At 41.8% G+C, this 20043-nt stretch overlaps 1 long non-coding RNA gene across 1 annotated transcript; it reads left to right on the top strand.

Moving 5' to 3' along the window:
- Nucleotides 1–743: 743 nt before the first annotated feature.
- LOC147828534 (uncharacterized) lies at nucleotides 744–18257 on the top strand. Its single transcript, XR_015450644.1, has 3 exons — nucleotides 744–1402; nucleotides 7185–10021; nucleotides 10541–18257. It is a non-coding gene; the product is annotated as an uncharacterized LOC147828534 (long non-coding RNA).
- The last annotated feature ends 1786 nt before the right edge of the window (nucleotides 18258–20043 follow it).

The following is a 20043-nucleotide window of genomic DNA, read 5'->3' as shown; positions in this document are numbered from 1 at the left end:
GTGCGTAGATGTAATCCCAGCTCTCTGGAGGCTGAGGCAGGAGGATTGCTGCACGTTAGAGGGCCACCCTGGACTATTTGGTGAATTCAAGGCCAGCATGCAATTTGTTGAATATTTTCCACATTTACACTTTAAAACTATGGACAAGACTCAGCAGGGAGACCCATCCATTGGTGATGGAGAAGAGAGTGAATGAGTCTGGGCTGGCCCCAGTGGAAGCTCCACAAGATGAGGGAAGGAGGAGGTCACCTAGGGCAAGAGCTCCAGGGGCAGGATCTTTTCTGCCATCGCTTTCTGATTTCTGATCTTAAGTCCAGAGCCAGATGTCCTGATTAAGAAATAAACAAAGACTGGGGTCATGGTCCAGGGTTCAGAGAGAGGCAATTGAGAGGAGATGCTTCTGGTGGGCCAGGTGTCTTTAGAAAAAAATGTAATTCAATTGTAAGCTAAGTGAATTTCCTCTCGACCCAGGACAACAGGAAATGTCATCCCTCACGAAAGACAGAATTGAAGAGTTCATTTTCTTGTTACCACTTTTCCTCTGCTAGAGAAACAGCTTGCTTCAAAGGCACAGAGGAGGGGCTGTTTCCTGTGAGGATGGCAGACTAGAAGGACCAGAATGGGCTTTGCTCCCTACCTCACAGTGGATGTGGGGAATGAGGGCTTTCCCTGGGCCCTTCCTGCTAGGCTGGGGCCTAGGGAGGGCGGAGTGGGCGGGGGGTCTTCACAGTCCTCAGCTAAATTAGAGAACAAAGCAGGGTTGTCCCACGCTTAGTTGCAGGACATTTCAATGGGGAAAATGAAGACTGCTGGAGAAAGCCAGGGCTCCAGGAATTCTTGCTTTATCCACCTTTTAAATGTGTGTCCCCAGGCCTGAAGGCATAGGAAGTACCCCGCCCTTGAGCCCACCCCAATCGGACCTTGTCAGGTCCCAAGTATCTGAATTCTAATTAAAGAGGTAACAGATTCTCTATTTCACCCTCCCCCCTCTTGTCAGTCCTGTGAGCTCTTAACATTCTATGAGGAATCAGGGAAATGTGATTTTGAGGAAAGTGCTGATTTTTATTGAGCATGATTTAACTCAAGCTGCATCCTTTTTTTTTTTTCTTTTTAAGGATAATCACTTCAAAATGATTAATGATGCCTAAAGCCACCGGTCTTACTTCCTGTGGCGAAATGCGGAACTTTTGTGCAAGTCTGGGTTTGTAGGAGGGTGTGCTCCAAGCCTCCGGGAGAGAGAGAGGTTCCCATCCCGTGCGGACAGTTGGGTCATTGTTTGGGAAGGGGCTGCGGATTGGGACCACGTCCCCTGCAGGGAGAGAAGCATTGCTCCAGTTACGAAAAGGAAGTGAAATCGGTTACCTCGAAAGGTGCCAGAACAATTTTGCTGCCGGGATAGCGGGTGAGCCTAATCCTTTTTTTTTTTGGTGGGAATTAAGAACAATGTGGAGGGTCTTTGAAAAGTGGTAGGGTTACTGAAAACCGCAGAGGTCTAGGTAACACAAAGGGTCACCGCCCTGCTGGGAGGTAGGCCCTGGGCTTCCAGGCCGGCTGTGGGGGAATGGACTCCCCGGGGGAGCATTCTGCCTCTTCCCGGGGGCACCCTGGGAACATCCTGCCGCCCCAGTATTTTCCAGCAGTAGCAGCAGCCTCCGCCCGCCTCCTTTCTTTGCTTATCCAGAGGAGGCTTGCAGCGGGGGGGCAGGGCATTTTTGTGAATCTTATTTGGAAACAAGTATGGATTGTTCTTGTTTATGAAGACTAAGCATGGAATACTGCTGACAGATTCTGTCACAGGGTTTTGGAAGTCTCATGCTTTGTCATGTAAATGTTATCTAGCCTTTTCCCCACCCCTCCAAGCTAGTCTTTACATTTATGCTCTGAGAAGAGCAATTTGGTAAAATACAGATAGTAAGCTTTTCTTTCCTGCAGATCCCATCAAACTGTAACACTCCCTTCCACTCAAGGTATTTCATAAAGGAAGCCAAGTTTTCCCTGCGTGGGACACAAGACTAGTTTACAAAAGACAAGGAAAGCGATGGTAGCAGAGCTTGCAGTGCTAAGGGAGGAGCCAGCAAGTGGGTGTGTGAGTGCACACATACGTGTGCAAGCCTTGTCACTTCTGAACAAATTAATCCCAATAAATATCAGATTTCTTAGGATCCATCACATTATTCACTTACAGGGGTCGATGAAGAACAACACGCCTGCAAAGAGGTATGAAAGCACCAACTATTCTTGCATAATTGTCTTCTCTAAGAAAAGTCAGGTGTGAGCAAAAGCAAACTAACAAACTCGCCCAAACCAAAGAGCCTGTACTGGCTGGAGCCTAGCTGTTCTTAGGTTACATTGTACAAATCAAGCTCTGTTTTAAGAACTGTGTTAGCATCCACTGCCTTAGACACTGTAAGCAATTTTGGGCAGAGTGCCGAAGGGGCTAGAGCCAAGAGGACTGATCTTGATGTTAACAGGCAAGAGCACCTGCTTGGAAATCTGGGAACACAGGTTTCTTCCTACAGTGCCTTCTCCATGTGACTTAATCTGTTTGCTGGTATGTGTGTCTGTTCATTTAGGAGCATGTGTGCTGACAATTGGCTTCTGATTATAAAATATGGTCTTGGTGGGGGAGAAAATGATTAATTGCTTGCTTTACAGCATGTGTATGTTTGTATGTGTGTGTGTCTGTGTATGACTGTTGGATGACAGTTACTATTACCATGCATGTGTCTACAAAACTAAAGCCAAAGGAAAGCAAGTGATCAGTAAGACATTGAAAGGTGTGAATAAACAAAAAAACTCTTCGACTTGTCTGGATGTCTGTGCCCCACTGGTAGACATGGGAGCTAAGGGAATCCTATTCTCATTGAATGTATTATTTTCAGATAGGAAATAGGAGCCAGTTCAAGGCAGAAAGAATTTCCTTTGATCAAGTGTTGAATATTATGGTGAAACATAACTTCTTAAAAAAAAAGCAGGGTGGCAAACTTCTTAAGTAGGTCTTTCCTACAACAAATATTTTTAAATATCTGTCTTTTAAAGTGCTGCAAGTGGTAGTAAACTTCATTTAATGTGGTAAGAAGGGAGAAGTCACTTGGGCCTGGGTAAAAAATCCTCAATAATAGAATAGATAATAAAGTTTCAAAAAAATTTAGGCCATTTACAGTTATGAGTTCTGCATTTTTCCAAATAAAGATGCTGAAATATGACAAAATCAGCTTTTCACACATCACCTTAGTTAACTATCGGCTTGCTTCCCCCGCTGGCCCTAGCAGGCTTGTTTCAGTTAACGTGTGTTCCCTATCTGGGAGGCTCTGGAGACTGACTGGAGCTGACCCCTCTGTACAGCCCACAGTGAAGAGCTGGGAACGGAGAATATTGCTGAGACAAAGAGGGTGAACAGGAAGCTGGAAAGGGAAGAGAGACCAACTCAGAACTGAAAAATAAAATAGGAGAAGGCATCAGACAAAAAGCAGAAATGTAAAAGCCATCTGATGCCTCAGAGGGACCCAGAGAATGAGAAATAAGCAGCAGCCAGTAGCCCGAGAGACTAGGAAATCATCTTGTATCACTAAAACTAGATTAGATCCAGGTAGATTGGCAACAGAAATCAGCTTGCATAGGGGTGAGCACTGGGTTATGAGAAGGTTAGTGACAGAGGGAAGCATGAAAGAGGTCATGATTAGGTAGCAGTTCCAGAAAGCAGTGGAGTGATAGACTGTTTTTCTTTCTTTATTCAATTAGGGGAATCACTTGAAGATTCAGTCACTCAACATACATTTATTGGTGTCTACTAAGAATAAAGGATTGAACTAAGTGCTGAGGATCTAGAGATAAAAGGAGCTCTCTCTGCTCTTAAAGAACTTTCAGTCTGGGGACTTTTTGAGGGAGACTAAAGGTGAGCAGACAGAATAATTTGTGTTCTTCCTTCAGGAGAGGAAAGTGTGGGGCTCTTACCATGCAAGCAAGGAGTGTTAGCCTTTATTGGGGATCACTGGGTGCGAATAGCATTACAAGAGTCAATCAGAGGCGGGCTTTGAAGGCCAAGTAGAAGTTCTCCAGGCAAATAATGTTGGAATGGTTCTTCCAGGTGGAGAAAACTGTGGTTACAAAGGAATGGAGGGATCTTAGTGAGTGGGGGAGCACAGTGGGTGTGGTATTGAGGCAGGAGGCAGCTCATGAGTTGTGTACTATATTGGAGAGTTTGGCTTTCAGTGTGTTAGGATGTCAAGGGGAACAGCTAGTGGACCAAGCATACGGTGTTAGAAGAGGAAGGATGACAACTGGGGAGGGGCACAGAGGAGAAGCTGAGCAGAGGTAAAAGTGAGTTTGAGGTAGGAGGAGGAATGTCAAGGTTGTTGGTGAGGGAGAGCTTTGGTTTCCACTGTGGGGTGCAAGCTGAGGCCATCTGGCTGGGAAAAAGAAAATGGGAGGGGATGGGGTTTGGAAGAGGCTCCTGGGAATTCTAGAAGGAACACAAGGATTGCTAGCCATACTGTCATTATTTGAGATTCACAGAGACTTTCATCAGGTATGTAACTGACCCTCACTGACAATACTGGCCTACATCTGTTCCTCTGCTTTTAAATGTGGTGCAGTGTTCCTTTCCAATATCCATTTTCTGCACCTATTAGGCATGGCTGTTCTAACAGGATTCAAGAGATATCGATCACTTGTTCTATGTCCTTTTGTTGAAACTTATTTATGTTTCACAGAGTCAAACATCAACCAGCAGGGGAAACTCTTTATGGAACCCTGATCATTACTGTTGGTGGGAGCTTTTCAATAATTAGGGGAAATCAGGACAAGTATTAGAACTCATGAAGGTGCATTCAAAAGTGAATTTCCATCACTTTATTTTTTAAAAAATCTCAAACAACACAGCAAGATAGTGTGGCTAGTGTAAATAGTACTGGTCTGGATGCCAGAGGCTGTGGGTTTTGATCAGGTTATACCATTAATATGCCTTAAATATCTTCTTGGTTCCAGTTTGGATTATGATTCCTCCCATACTACACTAACATAAATATAATTATAAGTATAGTAGAAAACTTTAGACTTTCAAGGTTTTTAAGATACAAATAAATAAAGGCAACAGTTCCAAATTCTATTCCTATACCGGCTTATAAAGTGAAGTTGACTAATGTATGCTTCATCATTTTGAGAAGCCAAGTGTGCTCAGGGGAAAAAGGATGTGGATATGAGAAAATCAGCACTCAGGACATCAGAGGGACACAATGTGGGAACATTTTGGAGAAACTGGAAATGACAAAAGAAGAATAGGTTTTGTCAGAGACATCTGATGTTTGCTGTTATCCAAGATGATTTTAACATGTAATTTGGGTGATTGTGGCAAGTTTTTTAGTAGAATAAAATTTATGTTAGTTCTTGCTTTGTCCAATAAAAACAGATGGAGAAAAAAGATAGCTTTTTCACAAAGATAGTAATATGATCAATTCATGCAAAATTGCTGTTTAGGCATCACTGTGACTTCAGAGTACGTGGAATAATGCCACATGTCAATCTGCCTCCTCCACACCTCATCTCCACTGTCTGCCTAAAGATGCCCATGTCCTCATTTCTTGAACTGGTACAGGGTACATTACCTTACAGGGCAAAGGGACTTTGCAATGTGATTCTTTAAGGATAGGAATTTTATCCTGGATAATCTGGGTGAGGCCAATGGAAACACAAGAGTTCTTTTTTTTGGTACGGGGGATTGAACTCGGGTCCTTGCGCTTGCACAGCAGGCAGTGAAACCACTGAGCTAAATCCCCAGCCCCAAGAGTTCTTTTTTTTTACATTGCTGGGGATTGAACCCAGCCAGGCAAATGAGAAGGAGATGATGACAGCTGAAGGACAGGAGGAGCTGTGATAATGGAAGCAGAGGTCAGAGTGACAGGGTTGCTGGGAAGGAGGCAATGAGCCACAGAAACTAGGTCTCTGGAGATTAGAAAGGACAAGGAATGTGTTCTGTGCTGGAGCTTTCGGAAGGAATGCAGTCCTGCCCAGGCCTTGATTTTAGCTTCCTAAGACCCACTTTTGGACTTCTGACCTCCACAGCTCTAAAATAATAAAGTTGTGCTGTTTCAAGCTATTAGGTTTGTGGTTACTTGTTGTAGCAGCAAGAGGAAACTGATACAAACTGATTGCATGGTCCTGATCCCTTGGGTTATGTATCTTGCTGCTGCATTCCAAACATCATTTTCTTCTCTCATAGGCCTGGTCATTCTCTTTTGTAATTGGTCTTTTAATTGTTTGTTTCCTTATCAGATGTGAGTTCCTTGGGGACAGGGAATTGTATTATTCATTTTTGTGTTTTAAATTCTAGGTGTAGAGCCAAGGAGTTCAATCTCTGGTTGAACAAGTCACATCCATACTAGTTTTAAATAGAGGATAATATGGGTCAAATGGAATCAAGACTGCCATTTCTTGCTTGCTCAGATCTGGGGTCACCTTTGGATGATAACTGAAGAGGAAAATGTGATGAAACATGGGGAAGTGTCTTTGTTCAACAACTCCTTGCCTCCATCCATCTTCTTCCCTCCCTATCTTTTCTTACCCTGTGGTTTGCTGAAGTCTGGCCTGAACATGGGCTCATGTGGGCATGGGTGACTGAAACTGAATGGCTGTGAGGCCTTCTGCGGTGACCAATCCAAGCAAGAGCTTTGCCAAGTCTTGTTTGACTCACATTGCCTAAATATTTATTGGTCATGCCATTATAATCCCCTCAGGCACTGATTCCCTGTCAGTGTCCACCCCTGCTGAGTCTCTTGGGGCTCTAGACCTTCAGGAGACTCCCCTTCGCCGCTGCTCTCTGGGCCTGGCCTTGGGGCAGCCTGCACACTGTCCTTGATCTCCAGAGTAAGAGTGCTTTTCTATTTGGAAGCCAGATTTGGAAGCCACTCTTCTCTTGAGCTCTTGGTCAGGCCCCTGTGAGACTTGTCATCACCACAGGCTCTGAGACCATCTGAAGCGGGATTTTGGCAGGGATTCTACTTTCTTTGTGCTTTCTCTGGCCCTGGCTGAAGTTTGCCTTGAGGCTGCGTTGTAAACCTCATAATTTCGGGTGGCCTGTATCAGCAATTCTTGAGTTTCAGTGCCTCAGGATGCTGTGGAAATCTTTCTCACTCCTACACTAATTCTATTTCTCACTCTCCATCCTAAGGCCTTTTTTTTTTCTTTAGCAAAGAAGCTCCAGTATGCTTTCTCCAGTGTTTCCCCCATGTGCGCACCAACCACCCAAGTGGCCCGCCTGAGACTTCTTTCTCCCTCCAGCCTGGCTGTCTTTCCTCCTGCTGAGCTGCTGTTTGAGAGTCACCCCATATATGTTCATGGTCAAGACAACTGCTGTCTTTTTCAAAGAAGAACTTAGGGATTTAAAAATTCATACAATTAAAGAGTACTACAGAAAAAATATGAAGATGTTCTGGTCTTAACTTTTGTCACTCTCCTGACCACCAGAGTTGAGTTAGCTCATGGCGAAGTGGGGGATACCCACTTCCTCTCTCACTAAGTGTGCGACAGTTCTCTCAAAAACACACTCGAGGTTGAAAGAATGGTGTTCTCTGACAGAGGAAAGCATTTCAATAAAGATAATTAAAATAACATGGAAAGCATATGCCCTACAGAATTGAAAGCAGGAACTCAACAGATGTTTATACACCCACGTTCATAACCACATGAGCCAAAAGGTGGAAACAAGCCAAATGTCCATCACACAATGGATGACAATGTTTGAATGGATAAACACATTTGGTATATACATACAATGGAATATTATTTGGCCCTAAAAAGAATGGAATTTGGATACATGCTATAACAGGGATCAATTTTAAATGCCTTATGCTAAATGAAATAAGCCAGAACAGAAAGGACAGATACTGTAAGATTCCACTCATAGGAAATACACAGAAGAGTCAAATTGCAAAGGCAGAAAGCAGAATGGTAGTTACTAGGGCCTGGGGGAGGGGAGAGTATGCTATTATTGTTTAATGGATATCCAGTTTTAGTCTGGGAAGTGGTAAAGATCTGGAGATTGGTGGTAATGATGGTTATATAATGATGCAAATATACTTAATGCGTCTGAACTGTATGGTTAAAATGATAAAATTTATATTATATTTTACAACAAGAAAAAAACCCCCAAAATATAACATGTAAGACATGGTTTTCCTATAATGCACATTATGTTAATAACAGGGCCAGGGATTTAGCTCAGTGGCACTGAGCCTGCTGTGAAAGCACAAGGTCCTGAGTTTGATCCCTGGTACCAAAAAAAAATCACATTATTTATGTTTTGATCAAAGTTACACACACACACAAAGGTAAACGATGTACAAAAATTCTTGGAGGAGGTGTGGTTCCCATTTTGTATATCTTCCTCTTTCCAAGTAATGGTGAGAAAATCTTATTTAAATAATACTCAAGTACATCCTCCTATTAAGTAATTTTTTCCTGTGACTTTTGACTAATCTAGAAAAAAAAACCATGTTTGGCTCATTAGAGCCAAATAAACTGTGACCGTGGCAACTCCTCAGAGTTGTGCTGGGTAACCTGAATTTTGTAATTTGTCCACACACATTGAATAACACTTCTTGTCCTCAGGTCCCTTATTTCACACAGGCAGTATGTGAATGCCAGCTCCCCAGGTCCTCTGAAAGAGAGTTTTGAGTGAAACAAAGCAAGCAGTAGGATTCCTGTTGGTTCAGGTAATTTTTGTGGCTGATAGCTGTGGTGAACTTTTGAAAAACAAATACCACCTGCTTACTCTGGGAATGAGAGTTCTGGTGAGATGAATGCAGATTTGATGGCCAGATTCCCTGAGCATTTGGCAGGCTTCTAGGTGATTTCTGGTGAGTCATTTTGCCATTCCGTGCTGGCCTGCAGCAGGGCAGGCAGGGTGTGAAGTGGCCCAATCACTGCTCACCTTCCCAGGGCAGCCTGGGTTACATTCCTTTCTACAGTTTGGGGTGCAGACATGGTGGGAACAGAAGCAGTTCCTGTAATATAAGTTAAAATAAAACAATATCAAATCATAAAATCTGTATAAGAAACCCAACCAGATTGTGCTGTTTACCCTCTTAACAGATTCAGAACTCTTTTGAAATATGAAATTGTAATTCACTCCATTCTTCCCTCCTTCCTTTCCTTTATTCCTTCCCTTCTTCTATCTACCTTTTTTCTTCCTTCTTTTCTTGGGTCTGTTTTACAATTCATGCACCTAGAACACACACACATACGCAACCAAACTAAATCCTATTTGTCATACTATACCGTCGTATCTTCAGGCAGAGATTAGGGGTGACTACAAGAATATATAATAGGAGGAGAAGTGGAGGCAGGTACAGGAAGTTGGCAAACACAGGTAAATGGTTTATCAAAGTTGTCTGAAAACAGAAAAGCCAGGGAGCGTGTGGAGGTGACCTCCACCCCTCACCACCCAGCGTTTTCTTTTGTGACAAGAGCTTTCCCCAGCTCCCATGCACAGAAGCCCAATTTCTGGTTTCTCCTAGGAGAAAATGGATTGTAAGCCTCAAAGAGGAGATCAAGGTTTAGTATCATGCCTACTCCTTGTTTTTGAGACAGATGGGTGGGATGGATGGGGTGAGGGACACCCAGGCTGGACAGGCAACAGGATGCCCTCCTCAGGGCTGTGAGGGAGAGCACCTGCTAGCTAGGTTGTTTACATGGCTCAGACTGATATGACAAGATCAAGGAACACATGTCCTTGAGCAAAGATTGATCAATGACTGGAAAAAGTCTCCTATTAGCATTTGAAATGTTAATATCAATAATAGTAACAATAATCACACCTAAGAGGCCAACTAAGTATTTTTATGCATCTCATTTTAAATCTTGTAATGTACTTCTGTTTGCTTCTTTTTAAACGTGTGAGATAGGTATTTTTTTTTATTATTGTCATCATTGCTGCTGTCATTGTTATTGAGATGAGTCTGTTGTCTGGACTGGCTTCTAACAAGAGATTCTTTTGCTTCAGCCTCCTGAATAGCAGAAATTACAGGTATGTACCACCATGACTAGCTAGGTACTATTATTATCTGCAACATCCAGAGTATCTCCTGTTAAAAGATAAATGTAGGTACATTAAAAATTTGAAGACATTATTTGAACACACAGCGATTCATGATGGGCAGCTCCAGAGGGCAGGTGGTTGGGTCTGATGAAGGGTGGGGGTGGGGGTGCTAGGAAGAAAACACAGAAGCAAGGCAAGGAAAAAGTATGACTGGTTAAAGTGGAGCAGCAGTGCAATCCCTGCGGGTTGGGAGTTGGTGGTGGGTAAAGCAGTTTGTTTTCCAGGGTATGATGGTTCATGCTGAGGTGGGTTTTGGTTTGCTTACACAGTAACCCCAGAGTACTAGAGCCACTTCAGCCTAATGACCTCCCAGTTAATTATTTCAGCATTCCACTGTACATATTGAAGCTACTGGTAGAAGTTCTTTGCTTCAGGACAGGGTGACTAAGAGGCAGACACTTCATTATAAATCTCCCTATTACAGTCTCCTTTTGCTCTTTTCAACAGTGTTGATTTACCAGGAAATAACTTGATCCACCATGAACAGCAGGGAGCAAACCAAAGTCTTGTTGGAAAAGGCCCCTGAGAAGAGCTGCAGCAGGAGAGAGAGCACAGCAGGTGCCTTGAGCCCATTTGATGGGCCTTCCTTCCTGCAGCTGCTTGCGCTGATGACCTGGGACAGGCCTGATTGCATTGAATTGGGCTGAGGGTTGACAGTAAAAAAGAACAATTTCGACATGTGATTGTCTGGAGGTGGTGTGGAGATACGTAATTTTTGAAAAATGCATTTTAGTTGAGCAATTGTTGAAGTTGAGCAATTTTGCCTTCCGAATAAAAGGAAACGTCACCATTCCAGTGTAAATTGAGGACACAGGCCTGCCTATGCAGATGGTGAGCAGCAACTGGAGCCACAGTGGCTTAGGGCTGGGGCAGCAGTCGTGGAGAGACCCTGTGGTGGTGCTGGGCACCCTGGCCCAGCCCTGCTCCTCTGCTCTACTCCTGGGAGGCCTGGCACTTGAGATCTGTATCTGCTTCTGTTTTCTGGGTGCTTTTGGCCCCTGGGAGGTACCAGTGAGAGCCTGGAGGGAGGGAAGAGAGAGAGAGGTTGGGGTATTTTATCTCTGTGTGCTCCCTGACTTGAAGCTGTGTCCCCCAAAGTTGTTCTTTCCCCTTTGCGGACAGTTCCACCAAGCCTCCTGAATTCCCAGTGCAATGTGGAATCAGGCACCACTATTTTCCTTCATGGCCTTTTAGCCTCAGGGGCTGTAGTGGCTTCAACTGTTGCTAGTCCAAAAACCTCCCCCTCCTGTCCCCCTCCCGTCCCTGTTCCTGGGACTCTGGCCACAGCACGCTAAGCAGAACCATCATGGGCACCTTTCATTGCACCTGTGGTTGGTGGTGTCTGTTTCGTGCCAGGACTTTGACAGCACTTCTGATTCTGATTAGGTCAGGGTGGGGATGGGCAAGGTGCTGCATCTCTAACAAGGGCCCAGCTGATGGGAGGCTCTGGTCTCTGGACCTGCTTTGAGCAGGAAGAACCTACAGAACTTCCCCTATTCACTGTAAGATCATGGCTATTGGTAAATAAGGCCGAAGAAATTAAAAAAATAAAGGAATCTCATTATAAAACACAGTAGGTAAAAATGAAGGTCTCTACTCATCCTGAAAGTTAGGGAATGGGTTGTCAAAATAAAACAAAGCAGAAGTCATTCTGCTTTTCAGCTTTGACTCCCCAAACGTCCTGTGTTTTTATGTGTATAATACTGAATAATTTTGGCTCATTTCAGAAAATCTTAGCCTGAACACAGGGACTGCAAGGGTGGCATTGAGATGTAGAATGGGCCACTGGAGTTTTTCTTAGATGAGGGGACTGGTAAACTAAGGCCTATAGGCCAAATCTACCACGCCATCTGTATTTGTAAATAAAGCTTTATTGGAGATCAGCCACAGACATTTGCTTATGGATTGTCTTTGGCTGCTTCTGCCCTACAATAGCAAATTTGAGAAGTTACAACAGGGACCAAATGACCATGAAACCGAAAATGTTTGCTACCTGCTTCTTTACAAGAAAGATTGCTGATCTCTTCCTTTGACTATTGTGCAGAGTTTTTCAAGAACTAAGATCTTTGAGTAGAAGGGAATCTTACGGACCATCAGGTCTCATTTTATAGAAGATGAAAAGGCTTCCCGCATTGTCTCAGTGAGCTTAAATCTGCATTTTAAAAAGAAATATGGAAAAAAACTGGAGGGAATTTGGAGAAGAAAATCAGCAATTATTCAATATCCCCCAAGAAAAGCCAAGCTGCTTGGAAAGTTAAAGTGCGACAACAATTAACTTTAGGTTATTAGAAAAGCAGGTGCACTTGGTTTTCTCTATTTCCATATAGGAAAGATTTTTCTGAGTTTAAATGGATCAGATGTTGAAAGTAGGTTCCCAAAGGAGGTCAGGGCCTGGAGATCTTTAAAACAGCACAGGAGGGCTGGGGATTTAGCTCAGTGGCACCACGCCTGCCTCGAAAGTGCAAGGTCTTGAGTTTGATCCTCAGTACCGAAAAAACAAAACAAAAACAAACAGCATAGAAATAACTGCTCCAAACGACTTAGGTTAAGATTGGTGACCCTTCCAGGGCAGTACCCAAACGTCATTTATTCACTACCAAACAAGGAGGAAGACAGGGAGCCCAAGGCAAAAGTAGGGCAATTAGGTGCACACACCTATATATATATACACATGTGTGCACACACATGCACACAGTACTCAGTTCTCTGAACTCCTGGACAGATTAAAAAAAGTCACCTTGAAGCCAGTCAGCCTCCAAACATAGATGTGAGTATCTATCATCTGGGATAAAGGACTCCTTGGAGCTTGATGATCCTGAGAACAGTAATGGACCTCTTACTTTGGAGCAATAATTTGAAATACTTGTAGCTTCAAGAGAAAAAAGTACAAAATTTTGATTTATCACAGTACCTGTCATGGTCTAATACAGTCATTGATAATGGAAGTCAATTACAACAGTTTTGAACTTTTTTTGATGAAAGGTCTTGCTTGGGATGCTCTTGGCTTTGGTGAGAGTTATTTCCTTTAAACTAACTAGAAAATTCACAGTGCTCCTATTTTAAATATGCTTTTTTTTTGGTACTGGGGATTGAACTCAGGACTCCCCGCTTGCCAGGCAGGCACTGTGCCACGGAGCTACAACCCCCGGCCCTACAGTGCTCCTCTTTTAATTGTGAACACTTATGGGGTAGGATATATATTAATTTCTGTATTTACAGCCCTTAGCATAGCCTTGCACACTGTAGATGAGGAATAAACGTCCACTGTATTGTAGTATGAATGAAGCAGGTATAGCAGGTGTGCACTAATTGTAGTATTCAGAGAAACAAGAAAGAAGATCATGGTGGGCTAATTAGGACAATTACACTTGCTGAGACGATTGCTTCCTGGTCCAAGGTGCTGTTGCCCTTCCTTCACATAGCAAGGTCATCCTAGTGTAGATCTGCTGACAGGTCGCAATTGCTTAAGCAGCACATTTCTGCCAGTTCACACTGAGTCTTGACAATAATGCTTGGAATTTATATTGAGCCTTTCATCTTTGAAGTTCAATGTTCTGACTCTAATCTTTACGACTTCTTTGTGAGGTAGAACTAGCTGGTTGTTTTTATTTCAGCTTTACGGGTGGAAGTGGGGAATGTGATGAACATATAGGTTCAAGGACCTGCTCAGGGGCCCTGGATGAGTCAAGGTCAAGGTGGGAATGAGGCTGGGCACTTTGTAGCCCGATATGAAAGCATTCTTTATTTTCTTTTCCCAATGACAAATGCTGTAAATGCAGCGGTGTCTTTGTTTTTCTTTTTGGGAGAGAGATATTTGTAGTGATTCTTTTCTAGCTTATTCTAGATATGTTTAGAGTCATAGAGATGGAAATCAAAGAAATTGCAAAGCCTTTATTTTCTCAAGTCTTTTCTAAAATACTTATAATGTCTTTGGTCCAACTGCTGGATTTAATTTGAAGCTTAGAATGTGGTTATCATACCTACTTTCCAGCCTGGCTTTTCTTCTCAGCTGGTCTTACTTCTTTAAAGTAACTATTAAAATGTCTCTGTTGCAACTCACAGTCTTACTATGCTCTGGTGATTATTAGCCAACTAAGGCTTTAGGCAGATTACCTTCTCTCTGATCCTAACACAGCAACTATGATTGAAAATTCACCTCTTTATAATTAAAATGTGATGATTATTTGGAGGACAGCATACAGTTACAATGCAACTTAAAAACGAGACCCTCTAAATAATAATAAAACCAAAGGTGGTTAGACAGGTGAAATAATAGTTGAACAGATAATACCAGTTTCCTTGAAGTGTCTCATTAGCATTTATCAAGTAGTTAATGGTCTCAAAACACTTGACAGTTAATCCATAGAACATCCTTTTCAGATAATTAAATATTCTGATCTGAGCTTTGCGGAGGACACATCAAAGAAGCTACATGACTTGGCCGGAAGAACAAGACAGGAAGCCACAGTGGAACTGAGAGATCGATAGCAGCCTGTCCCCTCAGACAGATAACTCTCTGCTCTGCTCCTCAGTCTCCTGATTCAGAGTTCCAGTTCAAAGCCAAGCAACAAGAACATTTATTTTCACTTTAACTAGTTTATATTTAATGTGAGATAAAAATGTAGTTACTTCACTTTAAAATTAATCCTTGGTTGCTGCCAGCCTTATCAGTGGAGACCAATCAGGAAGCCCTTTATACCAGGTGTTTTTGGAGGTATAGGGACTCCTCTACCCCACCTCCCCATGGAGTTGTAAGATTCCTTTGATATTTGAATATATTTGATTGAGGTCAAACTTCACTACTAAAGGCCATCTTGTTAGATTGCCTACAGTAACATTAAGACTATGAAAATATAAGACCCATCTTGCCAGGGCAGAAAATATTGTCTTATGGACTCAATTTCTCTCTTTGGTGACCATAGTGTCCTTTTGTAGCTGTAAAGTGTTGTGAAAATTATTTTAAGATGAAATGAGCTGTTGCTATCTTTTGGAAATGAATTCATGCAACGTCATTCTTTTCCTTGAAGACTCCTCCTATTCAGTGTCATTTTACATCGACAACTCAGAGAGATGGAAACAGGTTTTGTAGAGACAAAGCAAGTATTGAATAAGAACATATTCCATATATTAAGGTTTTAGATTAGTGACGATAAATGACTATTTTCTATTTTGGAAAAAAATAAGCATTTAAGACACTCTTCTTCCTCCTACATCTATTTATACCTAAAGAGTCCTTAAAATACCACTTTTTAAAAATGTGACCAAAAAGGACTTCTATGATATAAAACAACCTTGGAGGAGACAGATTTCTGTAAAAAAAATGCTGACCTTAAGAAATAAAAGATATTTTAAATTATTACTTTCTACAGAGCCAGATGTTTTAAAATCTTCATTTCTTAGCAGACTTTTAGTCATTTACTGATCTAGTATTTTTGGAGCCAGAGGTGTCAAGCAGTGCTCAGCCTCTGCGGTCATTTCTGTAACATCAAGGAAGATACGTTCCTATTGATAATTTCTGTCCATACAATGACAATGATGAGATTAGCAAATTCTCAAATATCTGATATTGTTCTGAGAGCTTTGTGTCACCACAGTTAATCTTCAGGATAATCCTCTGGGAAGTTAGCGCTATTACTGTGTGGACAGGGAAACTGAGGCTCAGAATAAAAGACCCTGATGAGGTTATACAGCTAGTTTATATGGGCATTAGTTTGGAACCTGATCAGAACCTTAATAATTCAGCTCCAAAGCATTAACTACATTTACAGCAGTCATCTAAGCAAACCCAAGAGGAAGGCTTTGTTACAGGGGTGAGGTGGAGAGTACTGAACAAATGTCCATGATAGTAGGAAGTTTAAAGAAGGCTTTCTCAGGGCTGGGAATTTAGCTCAGTGGTTCTGCCACCTGCCTCACAAAGTGCAAGGGCCCGAGTTTGATTCCCAGTACAAAAAAAAAGAAGGCCTTTTCAAGGAGGAAAATTGAACAGAATTGGCTTTGAGCATAAAGTATTTCTAATATGAATAATGACTTATAATCAGAGATAATGTTTTGACTTCAGGTTACTATGAGTTATAAGTAATTGCTTTTGGATTATTTCATTCTACCTGGCTTTGAGAAGAGGAAAGAAAGAAGAGAGAACAGTGGATACTGGAAGACTCACAAAGGCAGAGGCATCATAGTTTCCAATGATTTAAAAATCTTTCCTAGCCCTGGCCCCACTGCTATTTTAACTCATATAACATCCATCTAAGTCAGTGTTTCTACTTTTAACATCTGTGCACTATAGAGATGTAATATTCTTGTTGATGATTTCAATTTCTTGCGTGCTACACATCTCTAATGTGATGATTATAACATTTGAAATGAGTTGCAATCATTTATTTGAATCATCCTTTTAACAAAAAGTAGAGATAGATTTTTCAAAGGCAAAACTGGTAGAAGTTGAAACTGAGCCGTTTGGTATCTCTCTGTTAAGTCTTATCTCTCAGAGCCTGTAGTGAAAGGCAGAAAGACCAGTCAGTCTCTTTCCTGTTTGTTTATTTCCAGCCCTCTTGTCCTGCCTGTGGCTTTGTATTTATTTTCCATCTGCTTCTTGCTCTCTAGACAGTCTGAGACAGCCTGCTTGCCAGCCTCAGTCTAGGCAGAGATACATCAATATTGTAGAGTGCACGAGACAGCAGGGACCTTGAACAGAGACAAGGGTGTTGGCATCACAGATCTGGTGCTCGGGGAGTTGAAGAAGCAATATTCTTGGGAGGTTAGTAGAGGTGGTATCCACGCTGGAAGATGAGTCCATGCTTTGCAGGGGGAAAGCTGTTGGACAGACAGCCTAGTTTCATGTCAGGAGGAGGTTCTTTTGGGTCTTTTGTTTTACTCCTTTCCTGAGATATTTATTATAGTACCTACAGTATTACAGTATTTACAGTGGACCATATTATCAGAACTATCCCTTAAGGGTACTCACTCTCCCATTTTGATCATTGGTTTCTAGACCTCTATATAAAACAGCCTAGTAAAGAGAAGCAAAGATCTGGGGAAAGGGGGAAGGAGAAGAGGAAAGTAAAAGTGATTGAGATGTTATATGTGTATGTACCAATTCCTTGGGATAAATGTGCTATTATATATCACAAAGATACACTAACAATAAATATAAGACACACAAGAGAGGACTTCCAGAACTTCTTTAGACAGTGGTGGTGAGAAGGAATAGATAAATGTGTTCAATGTATGTGTGTAAGTGTAAAGCAGAGAGGGACAGATCACTTTAGAGTTGCCAATTTTTATTTTTGCCAAGAACATTTAGAAAAAGACAATTCTCTCTTCCTCATTTCACATGGGAAAGGACAACAGAACCCTGAGGAATAGGAAGTAGGACCACCTTTCCTAAAGAATGATGCTTGGCAGCTTTAAACCCACACAAGGGCTGGGGATTTAGCTCAGTGGTTCCGTCGCCTGCCTCGCAAGCACAAGGACCTGAGTTCAATCCCTGGTGCCAAAAAAAAAAAAAAAAAAAGCAAGGACTAATGTAAACCCACACAAATGTTTAAAGAGATATATTCAAAATTTTTGAATGCAGGAAAATGATTCAAGTAAAATTCTAGTTCATCCCATTGCCTTTTAGATACTTGTTTCTTTGCAAGTTTGTCAGCTGCAGGATGATGTTCTGTAGTGAGAAGGGGAGTCCAGATGTCCAGCTTCTGGAACAAATCTAAAAATCATAGTCATTTCCCATAACTACACTGATGCAAGTGAAAATGTCATTTCCAGTGTTATTTCATTAAATTTGGAATAGGCTGGGCAGTGTGATACTTGCAGATGCCTGAAGATACGAAATAATTTGGAACTCCCTTTACCCTGGTAATGCTTAATCTCCACCTTTGGCATGTAGGTGAAGCTTTCTCATGGTCCTGGAGGAGAGGAAGGACAGAGAAGAAGGCTGGTGACAGAACTCAGTCTTGCTTTGAGGGATCGAACAATTAAACACTGCTCGCAACCTTGAAAACCCTGCTGCATAATACCCAAATCTTTTAGTTAGCAGAATCTGTTCTCCTATAAGGGTAATCAGGGAAACCAGAGAGACATCTGTTGTAATTTGATCATGCTCTCAGAGGACTGCACAATTTCACTCACCCAGGTAAATAACATTTTCTTTATCTCCTTTCATTTTCAGAGCTCAAGTGACAGCCAAGATGGGCACCTAGGAAAGACGCGTTGCCGATCTACTCCTTAATAGGGCACAATGCTGTGTCAACAGGAGAAGTTGAGACAACTGTCTCCCCCATCAGCTCCTCTGCTACCCCTTTGGTGTTGGGAGAGAGTAGGCAGTGGTAGACCAGGTGTCTGGCCAGGGGAAGTAGGTGAGAGAAAGCAGGGAGAAACCTCTCTGTAAGAGGCCTGTCTTGCACTGTGGTCAACAGTGGGAAAGACATGACTTTCCCTGCAAAGAATAGATTTGTGATGAGGGTTATAACTTCTGCCTGCTTTAGTCCTCAAATACGAGTTGGGACTTAGTGACTTAGAGTTGTTATGTCCCCTTACATTTCATATGTTGACATCCTAACTCTGAGATCTCAGAATGTGACCTTATTTGGAAATGGTCACTGTAGATGTAATTTGTGGAGGTGAGATCATGCCTTTGACTTATTTTCTGGGCAACCTGTGGCCATGCTGTTCATTCTCCATTTCCTCTAGGTGTTCTGCTGACATGCTTGCAAAACTCCTCTAGACCAGAGGGATGTTCTGAGGATTGGCATGAAAAATGACCACCACTCTCTTTACTTTCTATTAGAATTACCCAAACCTATGCAGCTGGGCCAAGAGACACTTTTGATTGGGGTAAAGATTAATTATCCAGGACAAGGTGGAACATTAGAAATAGACTGTGACAGAAGAGACCTAGAATAGCAAAAGCAATTCTAAGCAACAGAGACATGGCTGGGGGTATCACAATATCCAACTTGAAACTATACTACAAATCTACTGTGATAAAAACAGCATGGTACTGGAAAAGAAACAGATCCAAGGATCAGTGGAATAGATTAGAAGACTCAGAAACAACTTCAGACATACTCAGCCACCTCATCTTTGACAAAGGAGCCAACCACCCTCATTGGAGGAAAGATAGCCTATTTAATAAATGGTGTTGGAAAAGCTGGATTTTCAACCTTCCAGAGATTAAAACTAGACCCATACCTATCACCATGCACTAAACTAAGATTGAAGTGGATCAAAGATCTAAATCTTAAGACAGAAACACTAAACTTGCTGGAAGATAAGTTAGGTAGAACTCTTTTTTTTTTTTTTTTGATGAGAAATCTCAAGATTTTTATTAAAAATGCATTGAGCATACATAGAATACTTTGAGATTAGACATTTTTCTGCCCATGTATCCAAATGGAATATTGTATCTCTCAGTTTGTTCACATTTCTTACATTCTATAACAACATTTGGTGATTTTCTTTAGATAACCTAACATACTTTAGGTTAAATTTTTTTTTTGTATTAAATTCTTTTATTGGTACATTGTAGGTATACAACACAATTACATTTCTCATTGGGAATTGTACCTTTACATAATGCATCTTGGTTCTTATTTTTTTCCCATTCATAGCCCTCCCTTCACCCCCTCCACCCTTCCCTATTTACAAAGACTTTATTTCCATTTTTGCCATTTCTCAGCATTTTTCCTTTCCCTTCTTTCCTTTCCCCTGCCCCTCCCACTACCCCTACCCCTTTGGACCTTTTCTTCCTATTTTACATTATCGATTATTCATTCTAATCATTGGTACATTTTAGGTATACAATATAATGACATTCATCATTGGAAATTTGCACCTTTACGTATTCTCTCTTGGTTCTTATTTTTTTCACCCTTGCCCAGCCCTCCTTTCAACCCCTCTAGTCCTCCCTATTTACAAAGATTTTGTTCCTATTTTTCCATTTTCTCATA

Source organism: Heterocephalus glaber, unplaced genomic scaffold, assembly GCF_053883595.1.
Source record: "Heterocephalus glaber isolate CG9 unplaced genomic scaffold, H.glaber_assembly_v1.0 deba00001056, whole genome shotgun sequence".
NCBI classification, from domain to species: domain Eukaryota; kingdom Metazoa; phylum Chordata; class Mammalia; order Rodentia; family Bathyergidae; genus Heterocephalus; species Heterocephalus glaber.
Note: the sequence above shows the minus strand (reverse complement) of the source record. Positions and strands in the feature narration are given on the sequence as shown.